The following is a 14,657-nucleotide window of genomic DNA, read 5'->3' as shown; positions in this document are numbered from 1 at the left end:
GAGGACCCCAACATGTATGTTATATGCCCTATCCAAAAGCCAAAACACAGCATAGTGGACTGCTGCCTCAGGACTCGCTCCCTTCTGCATAGGAAATAGGAAAAGAAGGTAATTTCTGACACCTGCTCTTTCTTCTGATTCACACTCAGCTCCTAATAATGACTTAGGAATCAGAGTGGATGCTACTAAGGCTATTTATAAAAACAAATTAACTTTGATGCAGGGTACGGTTGTGGATCTCTCTCAGGCAGGACCTACTGGATGTGACATCCTAATTCCTGTGCCCTATCTGCAGCTCCATTCTTCTATTCAGCATAAGCCAGCATGGGGAAAAGTGGAGTGGTGTCCTAGGGAGTGAGGCTTGGAGGACTGGTGCAGCAGCTTTCTCATATACACTGTTTCTCAAGACCCCTCTCAAGCTTATTATCAATCACTTCATTTCTCCTTGAGAGGGACAAAAAGAAGGGAAACAAACTGTAATGTTGTATTACCTTTCAGCACCTGAACCAAACTGAGAAACTGAGGAACATTATTTTGAGAAGTTGTCAATGTCTACATTAAAAGACTAGGAAAAGAAGGTAATTTCTGACCTGCTCTTTCCTTTGATTCTCACTCAGCTTCTAATAATGACTAAGGCCATTTATAAAAACAGATAAACTTGATACAGGCTTGAACGTGTTTTCTACACAATCTGAAGTTAAACCTTGCTATACCCTGTCCTATGTGGTTCAGTTACTTTTTTTTTTTTTTTAAATCACATCAACTGGGTTAATTATACCAGAACATGAATTAAAAGTGGTCTTCATCTTAGCTCGAGGTTGATCTGCTGCCAAGGCCTGGCCCAGCACCTGCATCTCTGGGACAGCAGAACAGGGAGGGGATGGGAGTGGCAGACATCACTGGATAAAGCTCAGGCCATCTGCACTATGTGAATCAAGGTTGGCTCAGACAGAAGGCACAAGGGATGAGGTGCAGCTGCTGATGGTTCAGACAGCTTGGACCTGTCCAGGCAAACAAGCTACTCAAGTGCAAGATCAGCCAGCCAAGTAGGCAGAGCACAAATAAGGATTTAAAGCTTGAAATATCTGACAAGATATGGAGGGAAGGTAGGAAGCTGTTTGGGACTTCATCTGGTGTCTGGCCTTGCCTTTTACTGCTAAGGCAGGCTCTTCTGCCCCCAATGGGTGGATGTGATACCTGGGAATGAGTGGGGTATGCAGCCTAGAATTCCTTGAGCTAGAATTTTTTAAAAACCTTATTTTGTGGTGTATTTGTTTGTTAAGCTGTCAGAAGGCAACATACCAGAAATGGAATGGCTTTCAAAAAGGAAATTTAATAAGTTACAAGTTTCCAGTTCTAAAGAAGTGAAAGTGTCCAAATTAAGGCACCAACAAGAGGTTACCTTCACCCAAGAAAGGCTGATGCCATCTGGAAGACCTCTGTCAGCTGGGAAAGCACATGGCTGGCATCTGTTGGTCCTTGTTCCCAGTTCAGTGCTTCCAGCTTCTGATGCCAGTAGTTTCCTAAACGTCTGTGGGCCTTCACTCACAATTCTGGGACACAACTCTGCGTTTGAGCTTGCTTAACATCTCATGGGAAGGCACATGACAGTGTCTGCTGGACTCTGCCTGTGTCTAGGCATCTTGTCTTTCTGTGGGCATTCCAAGCATCTTCAAACCAGCATGTCTCTGAAGTAACAGTTCTCCAAGTATCTGCATCTGCTCTGAGGTTTCTTCAAAATGTTTCCCCTTTTAAAGGACTACAGTTAACTAATAAGGACCTACCTTGAATGGGTGGAGTTACATTTCCATCTAATCAAAAGGTCACACCCACAATCAGGCGCATTACATCTTCATGGAGATAATCAAATCAGATGTTTCTGCTCTAAAGTATTGAATTAAAAAAGAAAAGGCTGTCCCCACAAGACTGAATCAGGATTAAAACATGGCTTTTCTGGGATACATAATAGGTTCATGTGGCACAGGTGGCAACAAATTCCATGGACAGCGCTGGATTGTTCATTTTTGCTACCCCTACCTAGAAATATCTATTTCCCTCTACTCATCTGCCAGAGGTCAAGATTCAGTGGGCTGCTGTGTGGATGTACGAGCACGGTTACCATCTATCATGCAATATGGGAGTTATATCTTAGAACTAGCTGAGAAGGCAATACAGGGGTGTCTATAATAAGCAAATAGCTATTCTACCCTTCTTGGGGGAAGAGGAAGAGATGCAGGGGAGACTTATGCTACAACAGCTCTTATAGTGAAGACTCTGCAACCGTGGTTCTTGGCTCTAGGTACACATTACCAGCATTGAGGTTAGGTGTTCAAAAATACCAATGTTTAGATCAGATACATACATCAGAATCCCTAGGAGTGGGAACTGGACTTCAATCTTTTTAAAAACCACCCCAGATGATTTTAGGGTACATCCATAATGAGAGTCTGGACTTTTGACTCTAGAATCTAGAAGGAGGCAGTTTGGAGAAGACTCAGTCACCAGACTGATTTCTTATAGGCATGACACTCCTATCATTAATTCCAAAAGCAGCTGTGCATGGTTTTGCTTAAGCTGAGCCAGTGCCCTTCAGGTTTCACTGAAGGAGTAACTTGAAGAGGGCTAGCCAACTGAGCAAATGCCCTTGGAAAACAATGGAAGCAATCCTCCAACAAACATGTCACCCTCCTCAAAGCTCTAGACTAAGAAGGAGAGAGGACAGATTGTTCATGGGCCCATGGATATTCAATGGTAGTATCCATTACCAAGGTGCGGAAAGACCACCTGTCAGTCCAAAGTAAAGTGGGAAGAAAACAAAATACCATGCTTATTTCTAGCTATTACCAGTCAGAGAGAATGACCTTCCCTAAGTAGTGAAAAGCTATCTTACAAGCTAACTCATGCAGGCCTCTAGATCTTAGCATAATTTAGGTGCACGAGCTCCACTGAATGAGAAACTGATAATTTAAATGTGAGGTTTCTGGCCCTTAGCTATAGCCTTCACTGGGATAGCCCCTCTCCGGCTCATTCGTTTGTTTGTATGCTTATTTAGAACAAGTACAGTGACTAGCACTGGGCCAAGTGCTAGGGAATGATGGTGATGAAAGATGTGGTCCTTGCCCTTGATAAGTTCAGGACAGTGGGGGAGACAATGACAATGCATAGCCCAAGAGTGGTGACATTGGAGATATGTACTGGTGGACAACTCTGTAGGGAGCAAGGCAGGGTCTCAGGAAGCTTCTGCATTCTCTCAGTCAATAGATCTGTAAAGGACAGTAGAGTAGAAAAAGCCCTGTGACTTGGAGTCTTAAATTTTAGTGCTTCTGAGGCTGCCTGTTCTTTTGACGGGGCTGGAAAAAGAAGTCCCAAAGTATGAGTTTTGGATGTAAACATTAGACTGTGGTAGGGCCAATACCAACTTAGACCCTGTGGAGAAGACAGAAATGCTGCAGGCCCGCCTACAGAGAGATTCAGGAGGTGACTTCTGCATCTCTATTATGCTGGTACTTGCTGAAAGGACAGTCTCAGGGCTCCCTCAGGGAGTGGGAAGGAGGGCACCCAGGCACTTAGTAAAGTCTATTGGTGGCAAAGCATTGGGCTGGTTAAGTAACCTTGGGAAGTCTATAGCTCTCATAAAGACCAGCTAAATATTCAGATTATTGTGAATCATAAATTCCCCTAAACAAAGAAGAACCAGCAGCTTGTCCCTGAATAAAAAGATGTTAAGCCATCCTTTTATCCTAAGTAAGGCTGTGGTATATACATAGAGCATGGAAGCTTCCAGACTGACTCCAGAGCTCCATTTAGTTTGGCTGCAGCAAGCTGCTGTTCTTCCCACCTAGTTGGCCAGACCAAAATACTGCTTGGGAGTTGGAAGAGGAACTAAGGACATCAAAGAACCCTCACACATGCATGCATGTACACAGAGCCGAGAGCACAAGGTTTCCTGGAAAGGGGAAGAAGGTACAAGTTTCAGCCCCTTAACTTTAGCAAAATCCCACATGGTAAAGTGTTCAGCACTCTAAGGAAATCAGGGCTCTCCTGGGGCATGTGTCATCCTGCAGCTGTCCTGTTTCCTTGGTGTAAGAGTATGGTGTGGTGAGAGAGGGCCTTCGGGGTGGTGCATGGAAGTGTAGGTGAACTCCAACACACAAAAGCTTTCGGGCCAGGTACGCTGTGATCAGTTTGTTCTTTATGCCCATCCTGTCCCCCACTCACCCAAGAGTTTGGAGTCCAGATTACTAATGAAAACTTATCCTAAATGATCAGTTTTGGGTTATACAAAGTCCTGAGTCAGAGCTGATCTTCTAAGGTGTGGGGATCCAAATGTAATTGGCTCTAAACTGTACATAAGAATCATCTGGGGAGTTTTCCAAAAGCTTTTAAAGAAATGTGTAGCCAGGGTCGAGAACCACTGTCCTGACCAATCCAGGATCCTGGTCAGCAGTGGGCGCCATGGATGTCCTCTAGCTCCTGAACACAAGGTACATAATAAAAAAGCCAAGGAAAATGTGACAAGTCACATAACAGGGTGAAGAGAAGGAAAATGAAAGCAAGAAGAAGACAGCAAGCCACAAAGCAGAATCTTTTGTATACTGCAAGGTTGCCCTATCCTCAGAAGTCGAGGCCCACTCACTTGATCTACCCAATCCATCAAGGGTCTGAGAGGCCTGGAAGAAAGGTGGATACCTGCTGCTCAGACTGCTTGCAGGGCCCTCGGCACCTCTATCCCAGGCCAGTCTGTTGTTCCTCCTCTTGGTTTCTAGCTCTTCCTGCTTCTGTGCATGCTTGTCTCTCTGACCTAATATTCTAGAAAACTGTCCTTACCTGGACTCAGAGAGGATTAATTACATAGGCCTGTGGTAAGGGGTGTGCCAAAATGTCTTGGGTGTTGGCACTGGGGTGCAGGGGCCACAGTCTTCAATTTTACTTATTTATTTCATTAAAAAAATAACTAAACAAAACATCCTGCAAAAAGACGGGCTGTATCACTGCAGCTAAAAATACCTCTACTGAGGGCGTCTGCTCACCAGCTCCTCAATTAGAGATGCTACAGGGCCCTTTGTGAGCTGTGCAGTGTTGGCAGCTCCACAGGGGCTCTGGGTGGCTGGGGACAATCCCTGGAACAGTGACTAGTGACTGCTGGGTGGAGGAGGGCTGGCGAATAACCACGGATCTGGAATGGAGAGCTACATAATTCAGGTAATCCCAAATCCCTCTCTTGCTTTATGGACCAATTATCCAAGCTTAGCACCCCTGCTTTCTTCTAAAACAGACAAAAATACCATCTTTGAGGATGACCCACAGTAATCACGATCTGTTCTTGACATAGGTTCACACGAATACTAGTAAAACAAAAGGTGGCAATGCCAACCAGTCTGGCTCAGGATGTGTCTGTGGTGCTGGGCAACAATTTCCAGGTATGGGAAAATAGTGATGGGACAAAAGCAAAGCCTCTTGGTGGCCTGAGGAAAAGTCTGCTTTAAATACAAACCTGACATTTGAAGGATAGCCTAGAACTTGATAGAATAAGGGTCTCTTTCTCTGAACCTGTTTTCTATGTCCCTCTCATTACCTACAGCCCATTTACTCTAACACACTCATTTTTACTGGTGAAGATGAAGACTCAGGGATGTTAAATTATTTTGTCAAGGTCACAGAGTTAGTAGATGGAAGAGTCAGAACTTAAACATGGGACTTCTGATAGGCTTTGTTCCACTATACTTCGTCATCTCAATGGATTCATTCAATGCATTCAACAAGTGTTGAAAGAACTATGGGAAAAGGTTATTTTCAATTCAGGTACCAATGGGACCAAAGAATATCAGGTGAGTGTTCCCTGCATGACCCGGGAATTTTGCAATCCTTGCAGGTTCTGGGGAACTCAGGAGTCAGACTCAGCAACTAAATCAGATGTTTAGTGGAACAGTGACGACTCTGCAGATCTGTGATCTTTAACCTGAGGTTCCTCCCCCACCAAACACACACACACACACACACACACACACACACACACACACACACACACACACACACACACACACACACACACACACACAACCAGTCCCCTTTTTTCTATCTGGGAGAGTAGGAAGCACCTGGTATTAGCTTGACTAGAGTTATCAGGATAAGGCAAAAGGTTAAGGGCAGCCGTGCTTTGATTTGGGCATTGATCCCCTTCCTAATTTCTTGGCATTGTGTGGGACTTTCATGAGAGAACTTGGAAACTTAAGTAAAGAGCATAAAGGATGTGGGTCAAAGAAAATGTATTCAGAAAAAAAAGTCAAAGGCATGGGGGAATGTGCCTATTTGTTCAGGAAGAAGACTGCAAGGCAAATCTAATATTTCCTAAGTGCTTAATGTGGGCAAGGGACTGGATAAAGTCCTAAATTGTCCAACATAGTAGGGACGTGGCTATTTACATTAATTAAATTATATTACGAACTGTTTCTCAGTTGTACTAGCCACTTCTCAAGTGCTCAATATTCATATATGGGTGGTGACTACTGTAGTGGACAATGCAGATAAAGAACATTTCTATCACTGCATAAAGTTCTATGGACAGGACCGGTAGACTCTGTTTGGGCTGTCTTCTTGTTGTCTTAATTTCTGAGACCTTTTGAGGAAGAACTGAACTTGTGGGATACAGGGTACTGTTATTCACTCTTCAGCAAATACACTAATTCCAAAACTCAAAGAAGCCAAGACTAACTGGGAACATAAATCCACTGGGGTCCTAGGTTTACCTAGGTTTGAATCCTTCTTTCCTTAGGCCTTGTATGTATGTTCATAGTCACTCTGACCTTTGCATGTTTTATTCAGTTTCTATTTTACGCTGTTTTAATTGATGTTTAGTATAGCTTAACTCTGCATGGTGTTCCAAGCCCCTCACCAGGGGGCCGCTCACAGACAGAAGCACAATTAGTAGCAGTCCCCAGAAAATTATGCCCTGTATCAAAGTTGTCATTGTACCATATAAATGCTTATTATTACTATTGAATTCTCCAGTCCTGACACCTCCCTATGTTTACTAGGTAGCAGATAAACCTCTATGTTTGTGCCTTCCCTACTCCACCACACCATCAGAACTAAATATAGCCCTTGCGTGTTATGTTTAGCTCCATTTAGCTGTGCTCTGGAAAAGGGGGGAAAAATCAGAGTTAATAAAATTAAGCTGTCGGAAAATGTAATTTGTTCCTTCCCCACTTGACAACTCCTTAAAAGATAAATAGATGTCACTGCTAACAAGATGGGTAACTAGTCTGTTTCAGAGTGGGAAAGACTGAGCAGTGAGGCCCAGACACTGAAAACATGGCTTTTAGATCTGCCTCTGGTGAGAGCTGGGGGCAGGCTTCAGGGCACGGGATGCTAGGGGCATGGCTTGTAGGTCCACCCTGGGCCCTGGCTCAGTTTTGACGGAACAGATTAGTTGAGCTAGATTCTTCCTGCTACCAAGTTTAAGGGCAATCCCAGCTGGGAAATCTCACCTCCTTCTAGCTTTCTCAGTTAAAAAACAAAACAACAAAGTGACCCTTCTCCCCAACCTCCATCCCCTAGCCCCCATCCTCCTAAATTAAAGGAAAAAGAAAAAAACCTCTCAATTCTTAACAGTTTAGTACTCCTTTGTTGTTTCCTTTGGGCTCTTCTGAAACTTAATGTTTAGCATGAAGGAGACTTTCTTCTAGACCCTATCAGGAAAAGCAATGGAAAATTCCAGGTTTGCCAGACACCTGTACCCTTCCCTCTCTGGCATGACTTCTCATCCTGGTGTATAGTTATCTTTGGACCCCTATCTAGGAAGTGTTTCTTTCACAGAATGCCTAGGCTCCAGAAGACCTCCTTCTCTGACTTAGACTCCTAACCTTTTCTCAGTAAAACAATTCAATTTAGAGAATTTACTTGTTTACCCCTTCTGTCTGCCTCTGTTACACCTACTCCCTTTAATATGCCACTGTCATATTTTCAGTTTATTACCTGTACTTCAAGTGGATGATTAGGTGGTGGTGTCTGTTGTCTGGGAGGCACTGTGGGGGTAAAGGTAAGATCACTATATTGGGAATGTGGAGCGTTTCCCAATTCTCTACCACTATTTACTTGGGTGTTGGTACTGGGGTGCAGGTGCAACCCCTGCACTAGCTCTACCACAATTTACTAGATGAATGTGCCTAAGTGATTAATTTCCTCATGCCTAAGTTTTCTCAAGCTGTGAAATGTTTGGACTATATAACTTCAAGAGGCCCGAGAGCTATAAAATGTTCCAACTCAGTATTATGAAGGCTGTATGCTCAAGTCCTTGGAAACTGAATGGGTCATGTTTAATTCTATTTATAATCAGTTTTATTTTCGCACTCAATGCTCTATGGAGAAATGTAGATTTCTATTCTTAATTCTTCTAGCCAACAAAGGAAAAGCTCTATTTTAGGTTGCTTGACAGGGAAATGTTTTTTTAACTAGATTGTTTCCTATATTATATTTGCTTTGCTTTCCTCCATCTTTGCCTGTAAAAGAAGTTTCTAAAAACCAGAAGTGCTTTCTGTGCTCAGGCGTAGCAGAGATGAAGCTGCCTTGGCTGAAGGAAGAAGATGGTGCTGATCTTGGGCCCCAGTGAAGCAGGACTATTTGCCATCTGCTGCATTAGTTGCCATGTCTCCAAATCAGGCCCAGTCTGTCATTTGCTGCAAAAATTAGTAGCTGAGCCGCTAGCACTTCCCACCCATGGCAAACCTTGAACCCTTTGTACTCTGGCTGCCAAGATGATCTGAAAGTAGGAGGCCATATTCCAGTTTAGGAGAAAAATATTACATTAAATGGAGATAGATTCTCCTCTTCCTTCCTCTCCTCATCCCCAGCCATTTTTAAAGCTTTAGACTGGAAAGGAGAAAGAACTGTCCGGCAAAGCCGAGAAGGTGATGGAATTGTCAGACTTCCCCAGCTGCATCTATACAGGCCAGAATGGTTTACTAATGATCCATGGGAAAAAGAACAACCATCCTACTGGCAGCCTCACATGTAATTAACCAGCCTCACAGAGAGCTGGCTGCCTTCTTCAGGTCTGGCATCCTCAGAATGCAGAGCTACCTGACATAGTGACACTGGGTTTCTAGCAAAATCTCCCTTTTGGGAGAAGGGCATCCGATAGTGACTTCAACCCACTAGGCACTCAGGAAACATGGACCGAGATGGCAGTGCTCCCCTGGAGAAACCTGGCTATATGCTTGGGCTGATGTGAAAAGCTGCAACCTCCCTGAAGTTCTGGGAACTGCTATTCCCATTGGTCACCATTAACTGCCCACTCAGGTAAGTGGCTCTTTCTACTGGATGGTAGTCCTCCAGATACTGCTTCTGCAGCCAAAACTCTATGCAGGCAGGAATATCTGGGAATTGGTTCGCTTACAGCCAAGGTGACAAACTTCAGCACTGACATAGGGGCTGAGAGGGCTTACCAACTTTGCTGGGCATGGTAGAGAACAGCTGATTTTGTATAAGTGCATGCATTAAAGAACCAACAAAGTTCAAAATATGATACACAGAAAAAGCAGTTGAACTAACCAAGCTTTGGCATTGTAGTCAGTGCTAATTTCCCCTATAAAAGCCCTGGGGTTCAAATACCCCTGGTCTTCCTCCCAGATGAGTGAAGTAATAAAGTATTTGTAATAAAAGTATTTTTCAAGCAGGTACAGTTAGATGGGGAGATAAATGTGGTGGGGAAAAAAGTTTAGAAAAAGAGATGCAGTATGTTAAAAATGAGCTCTTTAGTTCTATGTTATAGGGGGATGCATGGGTTTCCATCACTGTTCTTATTAAGGGAGAGAACAAAATGCACACACATACCCCTACTATGCTTGGAGAAAAGAAGCTGACAAGAACCCTCCTCATTCTTCTTCCACTGGTAAATACAGCGTCCTCTAAGCATAAGGGCCTTTCCTTCAACCCCTCCACTCAGGGCCAACCCTGGGCACCCAAATCCAACCCAAATCCCCCCAGGGTAAGCCAAAGTTACTAACTGAAGGCTCATGGAGGGAATGACAAATCTTTGCACCTTCAGCAAAAATGGAACCAGTTCACAGAGTCATGGACTTTTCACTCATCACACTGAATTTATATTCTGAGAAAAAAAGAGACAATAAAGGAAAGCTGTGCCCTTTAGAAAACCAGGGGGACAAGAGGGACATGCTAAATAGATAGCAATGTTCACCAATTGATGCCATGTTGTCTCTTCTTGAGAGTACAGCACATGTGATAACCCCCTCAAATAAAGTCACCGAGTCAAAGAACAGGTTCCACAAACATTTTCTTGCTCATTATCTGCAGTCTCTTTGCTCACCCAGTTTTCATTACAGGAATGAAACACTGATTCTCTCATTCTTATTAAACTAGCCTAGAGATGGGAGAGGAGCAACCAATTGCAGAGTAGCAACATAATAGGCAGAGGGAGAGGTCATTGGTGGCTTGGTGGGAAATGGGTGTCTCATGATAAACAAATTGACACTGACTGCCATTTTCCTTGCCATTACTTTAATCAACAAGGGATAAGGTGATTGCTATTGATCTCTTCAACACATCTCAAAGATACTGTACAAATCACAGCAACACAAGGGGGAGGGGGAAAGAATGAAAGAGGAAGGACAGATGAAAGAAAATCTGGGCAGTGTGAGGATACTGCATTTCCTTGGAGTTACTCCTCCAGTCACAGGGTGTTAGGCATACTGGGGTGGACGTATAAATGTGTCATGAAGAGCCCTTTCTCACACCTTAAAGGGCTGGCCATGGGGGTTAGTCTCACTGTACCTTGTTTGTTTGGTACACCTCATTATGACCCCAGGGCATGTGAAACTACGTGGCTTCTCTCAATGGAAGGCTATGGGCCTGTATAGCAAGGCCTCACGATTTTCTGAAGTTGCCACACTTCAGTAGATTGGGCTGGGTTAGCCCAATAGCTGGCTATGCTTTCTGGATGAGAAAGAAAGAATCAAAAGCTTCAAGGCCAATCTCTAGGTACGTTACTACTTACTTTCTGGGTTACACACCAAGAAGAGCTGGACAGATAGCAGAGCAAGTGAAACTACCTTGTTTCATACTTGATTACAACAAAGATCATGTCCAAGGCTCAGGCCTGTTCTTTGGAACACACTGGGCTAAAAAGACATGACACAAATATCAGAGACCTGGGTGACAGAGGTCTGATCTTAATCCTGAGGCAAAAAGAATAATGACGACATTCAGACAAGTAATATGACAAACTGTGTATGTAAATTGTCTTATCCAGAGAATCAGGAAACAGTCTTATGATAGATAGGCATAACAGTTCCTTCCTCCAGAAGACATGAAAACTGTCTGATTTTTTGCTTCAACTCAGGACTTAGTATAACCAGTTAGCTTTAAGGACAGATTGTTTAGGATATACTCATTAGAAACCAAAACCAGTACCCTGCTTAGATCAAGAAAAAGGCAGGCAGATTTTATGGGATAGACAAAAGGAATATGGGCCAAAGTTTAGCTTGATGGGGTCAAGAATGATCAGATCTCAGGGTCTAAGACTAAGAAGTTCTATTCCATTATCTGGGCCTAATTATTTATAGGCTGGTAAGAGAAAAAACTGCCTAACCATAGGTCCTTCTCCATGTCCCACAGTGCCCTCAGCTTGTGCATGGTACCAGTCATCTGGTGCTTGGCAACCCTTCTCGACCTAGTAGGAATAACTGGGGTCTCTCAGGGACCTCACCACCACGCCTTGGTATCCTCTAAAGTCCACCAAGCCTAGAGGCTTTTCTGGACAATCCTCTCAGGACTCTCAAGGTCGAACAGAATGTGGTATCCTATTTTCAGATGGTGAAGCCATGACAGGTAGTAACATATCAAATATGCAACAAAATCCAATCCTAAACACCCATTTGTGAAAACAGCGAGAGCCCTTCGGGATGCTCCTGGCACTCCTGCTTAAATGTTTCTCCAGAGACAATGACTCAGGATGTAATTGTATATTTCTGAAATCAGTAACAGTTTGCCAGTCTCCCCACCTTTCTCCTACAAATACCTGAAGGGCCAAAACACAGAGCAAAATAAAACTTAAGTTACAAAGCTGCTGATGTGTTTAGAGTGGAAGTGCTGAGATTAGAAGGAGGAAGTGGTTAAGTGCACCCTGGGCATTTGGAAATGGCCATGTCTGCAACCCTGTAAGGTGATAAAGGATGAGCTCTGGCTGTCTCTGCTAGGAAGACCTGGAGACAGGCCCTATACTCAGGAGGTGGGAAGCATAGCTGTGAAAGGGGATGGCAGTAAGAAACAACTACTTCGCAAACACCAGCACCCACCCACAAGGAACCTTCCAATTCCAAAAGTGACCCTATTCTAAAATTACCAAGTGGCAGGTGGCCAGGCCAAAAATCCATATCCAATCAGTGGTAATGGACTGTTTGTTGCATTTCCTCATATAAGGCTGCAGCATTGCCATAAAAACCCTGGGTCAGTAGTTTTAGATTTATTTAATTGGAGATAACAGCACTCCAGCACTGAAAGAGAGAGACTATAGAGACTTCTGCAGAGAAGAGGCCTTCTGCAGGTAGGCACTGAGGGAACTGTTAGTCTTATGTGCATGATCTTCCATCTCTAGTTGTACATCCAGTGCCATTTCTAGCAACCAATAAAGAGAATTCCACTGTATCAAGAAAAGGGAAAAGGAGAAGAGAGAGGCATAATTATGCTAACCTGGGAAGAAAAATGGCATAAGGAAGCAGTTTCTAGTTCAACTTTTCATTCCTGCCATAAAGGATATTTTTTTGTTCCTGATGTAGAGAATGTGGCAAAGGATTCTTGAGGTTCTTTCCTCCCTTTCAGTTTTAATTAACACCTTGATCCATCTTTCTTTTTTATTTTGAAAAAAATATTTTATTTTATTATTTATTTATTGCAATTTTATTGACATATATTCACACACCATACAAACCATCCGAAGTCTACAATCAATGGCTAAAACTGATCTTGGGGATGAACATACAATTATATGATAGTATATAGGTTTTAATATAAGTGCCAGATCCAGTCACCTGGTAACTTCCAGAAACCATGGTGTGAGAAGACTCTGAGCCCCACCCAACCTAAACCAGTGCTGTGATTGACTGGCAATGGTCTGCTACAAGTCTAAGACTGGATGGGGAACAGCACCTGTGTATCTGCTATCACTGGCTTAAACAGATAGGTTTGGGAAATGAAGAGCATTATAGAGGACTGTACATTGCTCTTTGTTGATTCCAACATGAGTACTGCTCACAACATACAACCCTTATCTAGCTCACCTCCTCACTCTGGGAATAGTGTTTCACCCATACCAAAATCCTAATACGAAAATTTTAGTTAAACCCTGAGAGAATAATAAAATGATGACAGAACCTGTTGTTCACTGAGTGTTTGATATCTGCCAAGTCCTGTATTGGACACTTTACATATATACATATATATTATACTCACAATAATCTTATAGAGAAGGAACCCTCTTTATATAAGTGAGGCAACTTATTTAGTATGACTGCTGTGCTACACAAACCATTCACACTGAATTCTATTGTGCGCTGAGATTGCTCTGGGTTTAGAGAAGCTAAGGAACTTGTGCAAGACCACACAGCAAATCGTGAAGCTGGAATGAGAACCCAGGTCCAACATCACAGAGTAAACTATGTTACTAACACAGTTTGTATTAAGTGACTTGGAAGGGAAAGATAACCTAAAACCTTCTGGAGATGGTCTAAGAATGACCTTATCCTTCCTGAATATATGATACATGTGGTTCAGGCCAGCTAGGGTATCTATGCTGTTAATTCTCAAGCTTGTTCATAATCTTATTCCATGTACTATAGCATTTCATAATAGACTGCTGGTCACTTTCATTTTCAAAAACCATTTAAGTTCAGCTGACCAGAAACTGTCACAGGTGGAGTGGCAAGTAGGAAGTTCAACAGTAAAGCCAGATTTGGAACATAGACATTCCCCGTTAAGGCCTTGGCATCAGGCACAGGGAGTAGGCATGTTAATGGCAAGAAGAGGTCAGGGTTAAGGTCAGCTTATCCACCATAACAGTCACTTCTGTGTCCTTGGGGGATTCATGTGAAACACCAGAGGATGTGAGAATTACTTGGAGATCAAATGCAATCTACAACCTGCTTACTCTTTGATGGCAGCTCAAATTGTATATTAAGAGCTGTGTTCTAAAAACATATTAGCTGAATTATACAATTTCAAGGGGGAAGTTTTCAACATCCAGGCAGTGGACTTGGCTAGAAATAGTAAGGACAAACAAAACAGGGATAAAGAGGCAAGAAAGCTCACACTCAAGTCTATATTGAGTTGGCCAACGTGTGGGGTCCTCTGTGAGGAGCTTCTGGAAATTGATATTGAGTAGGTCTGTAAGAGATCATCTTTACCATGGGAAGTAAATACAAATCTGCTTATCAGAAGATATTAATAAAAAGAACAATTTCCCAAAGTACGTTTTACAAAGGAAGTGGATAGACTATAATAAAGAATCTCACTCAAAAAATAAAATTCCAAGCTGCCCTTCTTGGGCACATTGTTATTTATACCATGAATATTAGCTTCCATTCTTTTTAGAGAATCCTCACCAAAGCTCAAGAGAATCAGTGAATATTCAGGATGATTAAAGAGGT

The 14,657-nt window shown here is 43.0% G+C and overlaps 1 protein-coding gene across 2 annotated transcripts in view; it reads right to left on the bottom strand.

Moving 5' to 3' along the window:
• SND1 (staphylococcal nuclease and tudor domain containing 1) overlaps nucleotides 1-14,657 on the bottom strand; it is a 499,108-nt gene that overhangs the window by 78,448 nt on the left and 406,003 nt on the right. The window lies entirely within an intron of this gene.

The sequence above is a fragment of the Tamandua tetradactyla genome, chromosome 1, assembly GCF_023851605.1.
Source record: "Tamandua tetradactyla isolate mTamTet1 chromosome 1, mTamTet1.pri, whole genome shotgun sequence".
NCBI lineage: Eukaryota > Metazoa > Chordata > Mammalia > Pilosa > Myrmecophagidae > Tamandua > Tamandua tetradactyla.
The sequence above is the reverse complement of the archived record's forward strand: the minus strand, read 5'-3'. Positions and strand labels throughout refer to the sequence as shown.